Raw genomic sequence first — 15,043 nt, 5'->3', positions numbered from 1 at the left:
GGAGAAACTGATCTTAGCTGACACCACCATAACTGATGCCAAAAACCTCTTAGAGAAGATCAACGGGACCATCGCTACATTCAACACCTTCGAAGTCAATAAAAAAGTCAATAAAATAGAGAAAGACATCAAAAACTACAAAGTAGAGAATACATATCCATACCTCAACGAGGAGTTTTTCAACACTCAACAAAACCCTCCCAGAACTCAAAACTGGGGCAGATATAGAAACAACCAACGTGTTACTTTTTCTGTGTCCTCCAATAGTTCTGCAGACGAGACAGACGCATCTACGTCTGCCTCCACATCTGGACCACAACCCCTCTTGCCACCTGGTTTTTTAGCTCGAGGCCGAGGACGCGGACAACCGCCACCACAAAACCGCCAAACCAGGGCCAGGCAATACCAACCACCAGTACCAGGCAACCGTCAGACCCGCAATCGATATTACCAATGGGGCCCTCCACAATAACTGGAGATGCGGAAGCCATAAGTACTCCAAGAATGGATGACCAAGCTGTTGATAACACAGGAATGACCATTCCCATCTTTAATTTGTCCAACCACATTCTAACACATGAGGAAACTACCCTCTTGTCCCGAGGTCTTTCATTTGTACCCACTGTGAGAACTAACTTCTTGGAGCTACAATCTAACCTTCTGAAATTCTTCAGAAGAATCCGGTTGAGACAGTTCTTCGCTGATAAAGCTGATCATAGAACGGACCAAATCTCTCCTTTTCGTCTACCCTCTACCTTCAACCCCCCTTCCAACCAAATGACACCTGAAATCCTAGCCTTTGAACGTCTAGTCATGAAGGGAGTAATGGACCTAAAAACTACACCACGGTTCATCCCCTACAATCTACCATTCATTGAAAAAGAAGCTCTTAACTCCCTCCAAGCCAACTCCGAGATTGTCATCAAACCCGCGGACAAGGGGGGTGGCATCGTCATTCTAAATAACACCCAGTATGACCAAGAGATCGAACGCCAACTCACGAACATTGAACATTATCGGATTCTCTCGAAAGACCCCTTATCTGACATCAGACAGAAGATTCTCTCAATTACAACTGGAGCCAGAGACCGTAACATCATAAGCAAAAAAGAATTTGAATTTCTGAATAATCCACACCCCAGGACACCGGTCCTATACGTCCTCCCTAAAATACACAAGGACGCCAGGAATCCCCCCGGACGCCCGATTGTATCGGGATGTGGCTCCATTCTGGAACCTCTGGGTAAATACTTGGACTCGATCATTAAGGAGTTCGTCCCTATCACCGATACATACATACGGGACACTATGGACCTCATCAACACCATAGAAGATCAACCCTTTGACCCACTTGATCAACTGTTGGTAAGCATGGACATCGAGTCCCTTTATACCAACATCCCCCATCGTGAAGGCCTCGAAGTGATAAAGAACCTCCTTCTCTCCAGGCCTCAACCAACTAGAATCCCCACTGAATTTGTAATGGATCTCCTCCGTGTGGCCCTACAAAACAACTATTTCATGTACAAAAGTAACTACTATTTACAGATCAAGGGAGTATCTATGGGCGCTTGCTTCGCCCCCAATTTTGCTATATTGTTTGTACATCATATGGAAAAGAGCTTGATCCTGAACGACATCAACCCATACCGGCCCAAAATCCATCTATGGCGCCGGTATATAGATGACATTCTATTGATCTGGAATGGAGCCTCCGATACCCTCCTTCCTTTTGTAGATTGGCTCAACGCCGCCCAGGAACACCTCAAATTCACCAGCGATTACAGATCCAATGATCTACCATTCCTGGATGTCACCATTCACTCTGAAGATGGCGCGCTTGGCACTTCGCTCTTCCGTAAACCGACGGAACGCAACACCTTGCTGTATTACTCCAGCCACCACCCGCGAGGCCTACGTGATGGACTTCCCTATGGCCAGTTCTTGCGAATCCGCCGGAACTGCAAATGGCGGAAAGATTATTTCCGGGAAGCGGATATATTGGTCAACAAACTTACCAACAGAGGCTATCCACGGAGGCTGGTAACAAAAGCAAAGAAACGGGCTTGGTACAATCACCGTGAAGATCTACTACTTCCCAAAAATGACAAACAACCAATGACAAGAATCCCTTTCGTCTCTGTCTTCAGCCCAGACAGCAACAAAATTGCCAAAATTATCAAAAGAAACTGGCCAATTCTACGATCTAACGAAAAATTTCATGAACCGCCCTTATTTTCATACCAAAAGGGCAAAAACATCTCTAACCATCTGGTCCACGCCATCACCTGGCCAGCCCCAGAAGCTAAAAAGCATACCATCACAGCCACGTGGGGCCTCAGCCCAGTGACCGGACACTTCAAATGTCAGTCCTGCAGTGTCTGCGAGCTGACGATCGAAACGAAAGAGTTCAATTACAATGGACAAACGCATCCCCTCACTCACCACTCCAATTGTAAAACTCAAAATGTCATCTATGCCATAAGATGCCCCTGCAACCTCATTTACATCGGTCAAACCACCCAAATGGTGAAACAACGGATAATCCAACATAAGAGTAGAATTAACTGTAAAGTCCTTACTGCTCCCTTGGTCACACACTTCTTAGAAATGTCCCATGTTGATACAGATCTCAGATGGATGGTCATCGAAAAACCCACACTGCCTCTCAGGGGGGGTAACATGGCCGCCCTTCTAGGAAGAGCAGAATGCAAATGGATCTCACGCGTTGACTCGGTCAACCATGGGCTGAACACTCTTGATGAGTGAACCAGTACCATTACAGTCTAATGGCAGCTTTTCTGAAAACGCCCACATATATAACCTGATGTATTTAACCGTCCGGTTTTAGACCAGATGACCAGCTAGGCACTTACCTATGTAACCACCTCCACTGTATGTTACATATCCACCCCTAGAACTTTATGTAAAATAATCCACCGGTTTCATACCATACACCTAGCTGGACCCCACTCTCATGTAAATCAGCCTTGCATCCACATGCCACGACAGCTGTCTAATAAGCAATGTATGCACCCTGCATTAATCTAGATGCTGTCACAAATACTGAATTGACTTAAGTTGTATTAATTGCTTCAGGCATTCCTGCTGTATTATAACATGTACCATGCGATCTGTATTCTTTCACGGTTAATAATGTTGTTTACTAATGGCCCTTTAAGGTTGAAGATGCCGCGCGCTCTTTCAGCCTGTCATCTGCGCCGCCGAGCGCTGCAATTTCCTGTTTGAGATGGTTGCCACGCAAGCAGCCAGACACGCCCCGTTCCCGCCCCTCGAATCGCTCCACGCCCCGCTCCTCGAGCCCATTCGGCCCACTTATCTGCCGACCGAGGACAGCGGGCCCCTGACAGCTCCGGCATTCATTGCCCGTTTGAAGCAACAGAACCGAGCCCTCATCGCCAGACGCTGCCTGGATTCACACAGGTATGCTTAAAACTCGCCCACGACGGGCGATCTCTCCATGACCCTGATTGCCCCCATCTCCCGCCATTACCGGTCCTTGACCCCCGCTACTTTTAATTTCTCCACAGGCGCCCTACCAAACCCCCGCTGCCCTGTTCCAACCACTTGGACATCCAGGTAATTTCTTTACTGTCATTGTGATTATGTCCGCACCCAGACGGTAAAATCCCACGATATTTTCATTAACATGCTACTCCTTACTCCCTCGCAGAAAACTATCCCTGAGCCTCTGCCAAACAGCCGCCAAGCCCACGAGTTCCCCACCGGGCTGACGCTGTAAGTTGACGATGTTCTTAGCATCTGCCCTCGCGTAATTCACCTAGCGCACGCATGCATTGCCCGGCTCTGACCCTTAGTCACTTTATTGACACATGCAATACTACTCTTCCTCTCTGGCCATTAACATCATCAGGATACTTCCTTGAATGACTGAAATTGCACATACGCCTTCTTTGCACTTGCGCAGACTCTTTCCTGCCATCTTACATGGCTAGCCTCCTTCACCTCACCACCTCCAGCCTGTTAGTCACTAAGTAGCGCTTCTCTTGTACCGGCCCGCCCCTTGCCCCCGCCTTCCCCCTGCGCCCACCGGCTACGCTCCTCTCAATGGCCCTCCCTTTTCTCCCCCACTACAGCACTGCCCACATCGACAACCCCGTCCTGATGATGATCCCAACTCAGAGGGATCGAAACGCCGTCGACCTTACAGCATAATCTTAAGACGCATATCAAACTTGGTGCTCCTGTTAAATTGTTTCAAATCATGTTTTAAGTGATTACAACTTGATTCTACTTTGGAGCCACCACTGTTTTATTATTTGTCACTATGCGCCGATCACGCTGCTCACTTTAGCACTTGCACCTTCACAGTTACCTATTGTATATATCACCACGTACCAAGTGCCACTGGGTTGTCACATGATTCCTTCTGTACAGTGCTGTTGAACTGTATGACCCTGGAAATTATTTCCTTGTTTTCTTACTTGTTTATTAATGGTGAATAATACCGTTTTCAAAAGAATTCAAGTGACTCCTTGTTGGTTATTACTAGTAATGCTTATTGCATACGTTTTGAGACTTGTCTCTTAAATAATACCTGTTGGGAATTGTTTCTTTTTACAAGATTAAATCTAAGCGTAGGAGAAAGACCAGGAGTAAGACAGAAAAAAATATGCCTAAGCAAAAACACTTAACCAGTGCAACGTATGGGGGTTCGGCAAAATCGGTTGCAAAAAAACTCGAGTACAATGCACAAGAAAGCTGTACACCACCTATGACGGGAGCAGCCAATATAGTCAGGAGCATGACAGAAATCGATACTCGGAGTCCTGAAACAAACCCCTCCAATTTTGAAGTCTTATTATCAACTCTAAAACAAATGCAGGATGAGGCACGCATTGAGAGCCAAAGGGCTAGTAAAAGAGCCAAGCATGCTAACAAAAAAATACAATCCTCACTCCACAAGATAAATAAAATGTACGAGGAAGTAGTTGGGAGGGTGTTTGAGGTGGAGATGAGAACGGGCAAGTTGGAGGATGATCTGGTGAAATTACAAGATGACAAGAGAGATCAGGATAAGACCACAACAGACATACTCTGGAAGTTGGAGGAATCTGAGAATAGGCAGAGACGTAATAACGTAAGGATACTTGGCGTACAGGAAGGGAAGGAAGGTGGTGACATGCGAAAATTTGTGATTGACCAATTGAAAGGGAGCCTTCCCCAAGATGGCTAAAGTCCACATTTTGTAAAGCGCACAATCACCCGTAAGGGTCTCTAGGCGCTGGAGGGCCGTCGGGAAGATTAAGCGAGCTATTGCCCAGAGTCACATGGTGCTGGGCTGACCTGCCGCCGGAGCCGGGGATCGAACCGTGGTCCCCAGATTCCAGTGTCAGTCGCCCTGGCCGCGGCGCCACACCTCTGGCTACATGGGACTGGGAGCACGAGATTCAGCGTGCTCACCGGTTCCCGATGATGCGGAAAGAATCACAGATCAAACCACGTGCTATTTTGATATATGTGGGAAATTTCTTATTACGTGAAGAGATTATGACCAAGGCAAAACCGCAGGCTAGATGTACGTACAAGGACATTGTCTTTTTCGCTCGTCCTGACTTTTGTCACACCACAGTAGAAAGGCGTTGGAGGATGAGGCAAATGATCACCCCCTTTCAGAACTTGGGGTGTGAGGTTTATCTTTTATTTCCGACACGTCTGAAGATTGGGTTAAACGGAATTTTCAAGGTTTTCCATTCTGAAATTATGGCTCAGGAGTACCTAAGCTTCTTACGTGAGACCAGGAGTAAACATAAGGCACAAGATAAAGAACTGGGAGAGCAAGTCTCACAGGTGGTGGCTACCCGAGATATTTCTCGAAAGAAATAGAGAGGGAAAAGACATAACATTCTTTTAGGCAAAAGTAATGTTTATTGCTCCCCCACCCTCCTTTTTTGATTTTGTGTGTCACTTAGATTTGTAGGTGTTCTCACACCTTGCAAGGGAAAAATATTTGATGTCTGTATCTTCACTCACTCGCACAAATTGATGAATTAAGGATATATATGAATAATTGTAGTAGGAATATATTGCACAGTGTTAGCGGAGGTAAGGGGTGTAGACCAGGAGTCACTACATGAGGGATTAGAGGGAGAAAGCTTCGAGGCTTATCAGTATCGCAGCATCGTTGTGAGAGCACCAACTGAGAAATTTCTGGTATGTGAATATCAGGGGGGGGGGGAGGATGGGACACCCTGTTGGCATCGTCGGTCAGACATAGGTCCTTTTGACCTAATTGCTTGTAGGGGGGGTGGGGTTCTGTGGGTGGGTAGTCAGGGGTGGGGGAGGGAGGGGAAATGGGCAGGGCACATGAGGTTCGTAGAAAAAAAAGAAAAATTCGACATAGGCAGAAATCTGTTGTACTATGTTTTATGTTTTGAATTGAAAGGTATAAGGTATAAGAATGTCAAGAATGTTAAGATAGTATTGGAAACTAAAGCAAGAGAAAACACACATTTACTAATTATTCGTTGTTATTTAGCGGCTACCTTTAAACTTAGCTATGACACTTAGATTTGTAACATGGAATGTGTGTGGTCTAAATGATGTTCAAAAAAGACAAAAGATAGCTACTCGACTACGCCAGATGAATGTGGACTATATTTTCTTACAGGAAACTCATATAATGAGCACACAGGAGTTTTGTCTCAATCAGTTAGGGTTTCATTTAATAGCAAGATCTAGGCTTGGGGCAAAGAATAGAGGGGTAGCTATTCTTTCAAGAAGTAAGAACGTGGTAACTGGTAGAAAATTAGAGGATAAATGGGGTAGATGGGCAATAGCAGAGGTATTAATAGATGGAGTATGGACAACCCTGGTGACAGTCTACGGTTCAACCCAGGACGACCCAGAAATCTTGCAGTTTTTAGATGCAGAATTAGCAGGATGGCCACCACAGGTAGTTATAGGAGGCGATTTAAACATTAACGGGGCAGATGGGTTAGAGATAGGGTCCTATAAAGGCAGAAAGAAAAGAGTGCATAAGGCATTGATCAAACTTTTAGAGAATAATACTCAGCAAGATGTATGGGGTAGTACTAGAACGGACCAAGCAGGATTTACGTATTATTCTGCACCACATTGTATCTGTGTTCGATTAGATTATTTTCTAGTATCCAATGATTTATTGTCTAGAGTAGAAATCGAAAGGCTATCACGAATTTTCAGTGACCACAACCCTTTACTCTTAACGATTAATGTAGGAGGAAGAACTAGACTAAGTAGGACCTGGACTTTCGAAAGAGCACTTCTTTTAGACGATAACTATCTACAACATATGTCTAAATGGATTAGCGATTTTTTTGAAAATAATAGAGGGAGCGCCCCTGTAGGGGTTGTATGGGACGCATTTAAGTCTGGTGCCCGTGGAGAGACATGCAGCTTTAGTGTGTACAAACGAAAAGCAGTACGTATTAGAAATAGTAACTTGGAGAGGGCCGTATTCGAGGCAGAGGAACAGTTTCATAATTGTGTAATAAGGGGTGAATCGATTGAACAACCAAGAATAGATTTGATGAAGGCAAAAAGTGAAGCTGAGGAGGAGTTGGCGAATAGGGCAGCACAGTATTATACTATAAAAAGGGAAAGATGCTATGAGTATAGTGAAAAAGTTGGTCATGTTTTAGCTATGCGGACCAGACAGATAGCTGCATCTGGCACAGTTAGGGAGATTAGGGACGAGCATGGAAGGATACACTCAGACTCGACCAAAATAAGGGAAGTCTTTAGGAAATTTTATCAGAAATTATATGATCAGCAACATTTTTGTAAACCAGAAGAGATAAGCGATTATCTCCAGTATATCCCGTTTGAAGGGGTGGATACTGAAGACGCAGAAGGCCTGGAGAAATTGCTGGATAAAATAGAAATTCAAGAAGCCATGGCCAACCTCCCATCTGGAAAGGCTGCCGGCCCGGATCAACTCCCTTTGGAGTTTTATAAAACATTTTGGGGGAGCTTAGGCCAAGACTTAACTAATATGTTCCAAACTGCACAAACTGGGGAGTCTATTCCCAAATCTTGGGGAGCTGCAGATATTGTCTTAATATTAAAAAAGGGAAAAAAAGAGACTGAGCCAGGGTCTTATAGACCTATTACATTGATGAACAACGATACGAAAATATACTCGAAAGTACTAGCAACAAGATTTGCAGGGATAAATCGGCACTTTAGTTAGTAACAACCAACACGGGTTTATCCCTGGTAGAGGGACGACTCACCACACCAGGAAAGTTATAACCCCGTTCGATGCTGCCGAGGTCACAGGAGACCCGATGGCCGTAATGTTGTTAGACGCAGAGAAAGCGTTCGATTGGGTCTCCTGGGACTATCTTTGGCACATCTTAATAAGAGCAGGTATAAAGGGCGGTTTTGTGAAAGCCTTACAGTCTTTATACAAGGACCCGGTTGCAGCCTTGAGAGTTGATGGGGGGACTACGGATCAATTTCATATTAAGAGAGGCACACGACAGGGGTGTCCTTGCTCCCCTCTCTTATTTGCCATGTATATGGACCCGTTAATCCGTAGGATAGAGCTATCTCCAGATATTTCCCCACTGAATACATTACTTGGCCCTTGTAAAATTCTAGCTTACGCTGATGACGTGGTGGTGGTAACACCAAACCCCACGGAGGCGATAGAGAAGTTAGAGGCGGAAGCCCGTAAATTTGGGCACATATCGGGTTATGCCCTGAATACCACAAAGACACAGATTATTAAAAACTCTATGATAGTTTGCTGAGATAATCGAGTGGTCCAGGAAGGACTTTATTTAGGTATTATTATCTCAGCTGACCTAAATAACCTCGTGGAAAAAAATATAGCTCCAATAATAGAGAAGGTTAAAAAAGATCTAGATCGGTATGAGAATCTACATCTATCATTAGTTGGACGTGTCAATATTATTAAAATGATGGTCTTGCCGAAATTTTTGTATATATTTAGAGCAATTCCACTAGCTATAGATAATAAGTGGTTCAAAACTTGCGAGCAAATGATCAACCGCTTTATCTGGGCAAAAGGCAAGACGCGGAGGGCGCTGAGATTCATGTCACTCCCACGGGAAAGAGGAGGTTGGTCACTACCAGATTTAAAGTTATATTATTGGGTTGCAGCAATGCAATACATGGGAGGTTTGATTGGAGGGGCTGAAGTGGAGGGTTGGGATAAGTTAGGATCACTGGCAATATATGGTCTGGTTCTTGGTATGAATGCTGAAAATGTGTTCTTAAGATTTACAGAGGGCAGTTATTTCAAAAGAACACGTTTTAAGACAGTAATAGCAGCACATAATATATGGAAAGGGTTTTCAAAGAAGGTGGGACTTGGGAAGTTCAATTTCTATACCAGATTGAAGGATAACCCTTCCTTACCTAGTGAGGTTTTCTCAGGAGCTGTTTTTAAAGAGTGGAATAGTCATGGGATAAGAAAAGTCGGTGATCTGATGGGTCCACAGGGTATTCTGCAATTTGTGGATTTACAAAACAGTTTTTCATTAGACACAAAACATTTTTTTAAATATCTCCAAATAAGAAGTTGCCTCTTGAAAAAACAGGGGGGTACATTGGGCTTTGGAACAAGCATATTGTTGGATCTTATAGAGAGTGGTTCTGACTGCACTATTAAAAGATATTATCTAGAAATGACAACTTTAAAGAAAGATGACTTAGAGAAATGGATAGACAGATGGTCACTAGATCTGGAATTGGACGGGGATACCTTTACTGAGTCGTTGGAAATGGGGAAAACAATGTTATGTTCATCATCCCTCCAGGCCCAGCATTATAAGATGTTATACCACTTATACTATACACCATTGAAGATTGCTCAGTGGGGCGGCATATCAGGTATTACTTGCTTTAGATGCGGAAGTACAAACGCTGATTTGGCACATATCTTCGCATCTTGCCCACATCTAGATAAATTGAAACGGGACATTGTGGAATTCTTTCAAAGGGCAATGTCAATAACAATAGAACTAACACCGGCCACTATGTTATTGGGGATTAGCTCAGAACAAACGAGCTGTAAAAACTTTATATTTGTGTCAATGGCGATTTTGAGGCTGTTACTGGCTTCTACCTGGTTGGACCCTAATCCACCAACATATCACCAATTGCTAGGAAAAATAATGTCAATACAAAAATTGGAAACTGCCATATATACTAGGAAGGGAAAAAAGGGGAAGAAATTGGGTATGCAAATCTGGGAACCATTCATACGATGGAAGTATGGACTAGCCACTTAAGATATTAAGAAATTACTTATATTGCCTATATTGCTTATATCTTGTTTATTGTTCATTGATTTGTATATGTATGAATATGCTTATGTCTTTATGGTATTGCATTCATTGTGTCCTGCCCATGTCATTACAAAATAGGGGAAAAAACTCTCAATAAAAAAGAAAATAATAATAATAATAATAATAATAAACATGATTTACTGGGGTCGGCAGAACCATCTGCCAAGGCTGCAGAGCTGGTGGTGGGAGTCGACCTGGTTGTGGTTGTCTTCAAACGTTCCACGGCGCTGGTGGTGGTGGCAGCTGCTTATGAAGGTGCCCTCTTGCCCTTGGGTGCTTATGAAAGGAATAAAGATAAAAAGAACAATGATTGGTGGTACTCTCTTCACAAAAAACAGTTTGACAGACACAGTATTGATTATTTTAAATCAGATAACCTATTCCTAGATTCCTAATCTAAAATTACATTTTGAACTATTAATTCATTTCCATGAATGATCTTTGCTACTCCAACCTCTTTTGATGGGTCAAGTTGGTCTCCCTTTGCATAGTACAGTACGTACATCAGGGAGATTAGGACTGTATGAGCTACATAAAGCCACAAAGAAGACGCTTACACCCCTGGTATACTACTATCATAATAGTAGTAGCATCCCCTAAATGTTCCCAAGCGAACACCTAGCTGGCTAACACTGGAACAGAATCCTGGCAGTGTCAATCACTCTCTGATGCAAAACGTGCATTTATGTGAGTGAGGCACACTAAATCTCCATAGCTGCCAAGGTTTCAGATTGCTTATGTGTGACATTTTCTTAGTTTCAGTGTACTTATGAATGACTTCCAACGACCAAATGTGTGACACTTAGAGTGACACTTTCTCGCTATCAAAATTAAGTTATGAAAATGGAAGGGTACTTACCTTCTCATATACGTTTTATTTGTTCTATAGAGCGGCTCATAACAACGTAGAGTGTCAGAGATCGATACATCACACACACATTATACAGAGACAATTAATCATATCTGTGTAAATGTAGTCTATAGGAAATGTTACATATGACGGTGAGGATTGCAGGTTGTAGGAATCACGTCATAAATACTAGTATGCAGTATATTTTAAGAGTATATGGTCTGGAGAAGCATAAACTCAGGATTTAAAACATACCACAGTAATTGGCATAAGTAAAAAGAATGCTCATCTACGTAAACTAACCCTTTTTTAGCAACATTAGGATAATGAAAGACTGGGGGAGAAAAGAATGTTCTAACCTATACACACAGTTTGAATGCAGGTTCTTGAAGACAGTTCATACCTAACTGTTCCATTTTAGGATTGTAACTAATGAAATGCAAGTAACAAAAGGACCTCTGTGACAAGCTGTAACTCATTGAGCTAGCCACATAAAATGCCGTTAAGTGGTCTGCATAGTACACGTTCTTTGCAGTAGTCACATTAACCCTTTCCACGACTTCATGATGAGGAAAAACAGGCACAAGACAAAATGCCGATCTCTCTCCAGCTGGAACATTATTCACAGGAAGTATGTTTACATTTTTATTGTCGAGAACTCTTGGACACAAAAGGAATTCGTCAGCAGGTGGTTTTAAACCCATGTTATTTCTGAATAAACAGCACCTGACCCTCCACTATCCCAGCTCAGTGATAGGTGCTGTAGTGCATCAGACATTGCACGAATAGCAAAAGGATCTCTATGACAAAACCAGTAACTCGTTGCTATAATCCTCATAAAATACAGTCATTTCTGTGATAAAAGTGTGGTACGCATTCTTTGGAGCTGGATAATTAACAATCAGAGCTACTAGCCATGTTGGTCAGTTAAAACTGCCAATACACAACAAAACTCCAATCTCTCCGCAGAAACATTAGTATCACCAGCCGCATTATTTGATGTACATGTGTGTCTCAATTCCGATGGAGAGCAGCAATTCCTGAATACATACAGCAGTTGCAATCAATGTATTTCACATTTCTTGCAGATATTCTAGTTTCGTTCCCAGACCCAATGGATTTGACACAGTAACAAATTAGAAGCCTCGTCATTGAAAGAGCCCTGCTGGAATCAAAGCCTGTGGCTTGACTCTTTGGGGAATGACCTACCACTTCCACACACAAAAGTAGACTACTACTTTCTATGAGAAAAGCTGGGATGATTTTATCCTGGATGGATTATGGCACTCTCAGATCTTTCGGCAATATTGGGTTACTGGAGATTATTTGTTTTATTGGGTGGTTAGGGAGGGCCAATCATCCAAAATCCCCTAAAATAGATCCGCAGATCTCAAACGTACATGTAAAGCCCTATCACACCAAAGTAGACTTTTTCATTTTAAATTACTTTCAAGTTACAGAATGAGCACAATAGTTAGACAAGATACTTTTAATGTTAGTATCTTGCTCAGAATCCAGCCTACACGTGTTTCGTCGTATGGGGTAGGGCCCAGGACTTCCTCAGGGCTGGGAAAGAAAAACAGAAAACATCATGTAATCCCGCAATTCCTCGGGCATTGTTACATTAAAATCACTTTAGCAGAATCCATGCTATGACATTTCCAAAGTTGTGATACAACATCACAAATCCCACCAGCACTTGGAGGTAGCAGATGGGGAAAAAAAGGGTGAGGGACAGGAAGAGACAAAAGCCCCCAATATCCTGGGTTAAAGGTTGAAGTATAAGCAACAGATCAAGAACATCACAAAGAAAAGCCATGGTGCTCGAGGTGGAAAGTGTAGGAAGGGTCAAGCGCATTACTATACTTAATAATATACGTCAGTGAGAATACACACACTGAGCAGAAAAGCTCAGGCCTACCTTGTAAAGTACAACTTCTCTTTGTATGCCCAAAGAGGGTAGCCAGATGTGACCATATTTAGTAATTGCTCATTATCCCAAGATTGTGAATTTATTTAATACCAGGAGGTAAGAAACATAGCTTCTGGCTGGTTATAGTTCCGACCCAGCCTAAGATCGGCTGGGTGATAAACGTAAATCTTGAACGTCAATCTTGTTAAATTCTCTGTACAAAGATGATGGGTACTATCATTATCATACAAGTGTAAATGTAGCCCTTACATCATACTTATATAGCATCTATTATGTGAGTATATGGTAAGTGCTCATATCCGGTGACATACATCAACTTCTAGTGTTGGGGTTTGTGGCTTTAATTACGTGCTCGGCAATCATTAGTCTACAGAGGGTTTCACCTTCCCTATTTATACCGTGTGTATTGATTAGAAGCAGAAATGACGCTTACCCCAAAATCAGCGCACGATATGTGTGCGCGTTGTAAAGATCCTTCTATTTTCAAAAAGCACGGTTTGGTATGCGTGCTGCTTCGCGAACTGTATTATAGTCTGTGCTTGGATGCTACAAGGCAAATACAAAAACAAACGGGGACTACCATTAGTACCCGAGCAAACATCCATATCTAGGAAGAAAAAGGGCGCGTGGTGCGAGTTAACTCTAACCAGCGTCACTTCTAACCTGTATGCCGCATCCTCTATGATCCTCACTCGTCACCCGGCAACTCAGTATGGTCGAGAGTTCAGAGCCGGATGCCAGAAGCACTGTAAAAGAGTGCCAACCGTGCAATAGCTAGACCGTTTCACCCGATTCGACGGTTTAGTAAACTCCGCCATTTTGGATGAGTGTGTGTGCCCAAATCTGGTATGATAACTGGAAATACCCAGCTTTCAGTCCGGGGCCCCATATAATCGGTGCAAGTGTATTATAGTTAAGAGAAAGAGTAACTCAATACAGTAATTATTAGTCCACTTAATAGTATGTTCGGCCATGTCGACAAACACACATTCGTGCCCTCCGAATATGTATTGCTTAAATTACACTAATTTTACACAGGTATAGGCACATATCCAGCCCATATCTTAGTATCATCATCCTAATGGCACTGCAGGAGTATCTGGTGCAGTTCTGCCAAGTATCACGCATCAGGCGTGATTCTAACGCATTTCAGTGTGGTGATCCGCATCACCGCACTGAAATACGAGGTCACGCATATTAGGGCTCATGGTTCTCAGCTGTCAAGCGCTGCGGTGGAGCCCTGTCCTGTTTAATTACCAATAAGGTATAGCAGCCGGCCGCGCAGCATGTGCAGCTCCACACACTTAGAGGGCGGCCTGGGTAAGCCCACATCATGCATTCGATTGTTGAAATAATCACCGCGCAGCAGCGCGCATTCCGCACTGTCCTGACGTCACAGCTACTTCCGCCAATCATTGGTAGACACCGGGCGGGCAGCAGTTAATTCTCCACTGAGCCCGGTCGCTGTGAAATGAGGATTGCTGTGGTTCTGAAATTAAGCATGAGTCCGAACCCCATGGACGACACCACAGGGGGCACAGTGATCTTGATACCGCCTGAGCAAACCGGCCCGGCACCCCTGTCTGTAGCTCTCAGCTGACACTGAGCCGGCCCTAGCGAGCTCGGGAAGTCAGGCATCAGACAAGCGAGGCCGACATGGAAAATGCAGCTGTACTCTCTTGGCCATCACTGCATAATTAAGTAAGTATATGCGGAAGGCAATTCCTGGACGCATAACAAATGTTGAGGCTCCCATAATTTAGAGCCTCTGCCTGCCAGCAGTGTCTTATTTAGTGATAAGAATTGTTTACCAAATGTCCTGGATAGTGTTGGGGTAACCATAAACATGCCTTGTATCATCGGAGCGAACACTTTTGTTTAGAAACGCACATATCTGACAGTACCAGCTTCAAGAGA

General features: G+C 43.5%; 1 protein-coding gene across 5 annotated transcripts in view; it reads right to left on the bottom strand.

Annotated features, from left to right (window-relative positions):
• Positions 1 to 15,043, bottom strand: part of LOC144752729 (uncharacterized) — a 135,216-nt gene that overhangs the window by 112,295 nt on the left and 7,878 nt on the right. For all 5 annotated transcript variants that reach the window (XR_013594154.1, XR_013594162.1, XM_078640615.1 and 2 more), the window contains exon 2: positions 10,485 to 10,619. The gene's annotated coding sequence lies outside the window, so the exon portion shown is untranslated. The remainder of the gene's footprint in view (positions 1 to 10,484; positions 10,620 to 15,043) is intronic.

This window comes from Lissotriton helveticus, chromosome 1_1 (assembly GCF_964261635.1).
Source record: "Lissotriton helveticus chromosome 1_1, aLisHel1.1, whole genome shotgun sequence".
NCBI classification, from domain to species: Eukaryota; Metazoa; Chordata; class Amphibia; order Caudata; family Salamandridae; genus Lissotriton; species Lissotriton helveticus.
The sequence above is the reverse complement of the archived record's forward strand: the minus strand, read 5'-3'. Positions and strand labels throughout refer to the sequence as shown.